The following is a 1,040-nucleotide window of genomic DNA, read 5'->3' as shown; positions in this document are numbered from 1 at the left end:
TGTGGATATTATCCTATCTATCACTAACAGTGCTGTACTTCAGGACAGATCTTCAAACACTCTTTTTGATGATAAATGTCATGCTATTCCTCTTCAATTTATTATTCACAGCATAGTAGATCATATGGTTGTCTGATTCAAAATGGCCAAGACTGGTCCATTTCAGCTTACTAATGCCTAGGATATCGATTTTTATGTGTTCCATTTCATTTTTGACAGGTTCCTTTTTTCCACGTTCTGATTATTAAAGGATGTTTGCAACTGTTTCTCCTCAGTTTGAGTCATGCCATGTCAGCAAATGGAGGTTCCAAAAGCTTTACTTTATCCAATAAGATTAAGGTTAGTTCTACTCTGATGAGGCACTCTTTCTCAGTCATAATTTGAGTGCCTTCCAATCTAAGGGGTTCATCTTCCAGCACTGTATCAGACAATGTTTCAGGGCTATTCATAAAGTTGTCCAGTAATGTATCAGAGAGTGTTTCTCTGCTATTCATAAAGTTTTCCCTGGCCAATTCTGATAAGTGGACGGCCTCTTCCTTCTTCCAAGTCTGTCTCAGTCTGGAAGCTCCATTGAAACCTGTCCACTGTGGGCAACACTGCTAGCATTTGAAACACCATTGGTACAGCCTCCAGCCTAACAACAACACACAAGCCATCACAGTAGGACAAACTGACAGACAAATCTGTCTCCCTTAGCTGTTCCAAACCTCTCCACCGACTTCCTGGCCTTTCCCCTACCTGTTCCAACTGTCAGCCCTGGCTTCTTCCCATGGCTTCCTGCCTTGGGTGTGTTCTCTCCTTCCCAGGGCACATAGAAAGTAAGCAATATGCCCAAAGACTCTCCATTTTTAAGGAATAATAATAATAAAAGAACTAATGAAAGGCTGAGCTAACTGACTAGATGAGTAGTCCTCAAACTTGAGAATGTATCAGAATCCCCTGAGGGCCAGTTTAGACATAGAATGCCAGGCCCCACTCCCAGAGTTTCAGATTTAGTAGGTCTGGTGTGGGGCCTGGGGATCTGTATTCCTAACAAGTTC

Source organism: Orycteropus afer, unplaced genomic scaffold (genome assembly GCF_000298275.1).
Source record: "Orycteropus afer afer isolate SDZICR_OR568_19922 unplaced genomic scaffold, OryAfe1.0 scaffold00635, whole genome shotgun sequence".
In the NCBI taxonomy this organism is placed as follows: domain Eukaryota; kingdom Metazoa; phylum Chordata; class Mammalia; order Tubulidentata; family Orycteropodidae; genus Orycteropus; species Orycteropus afer.
Note: the sequence above shows the minus strand (reverse complement) of the source record.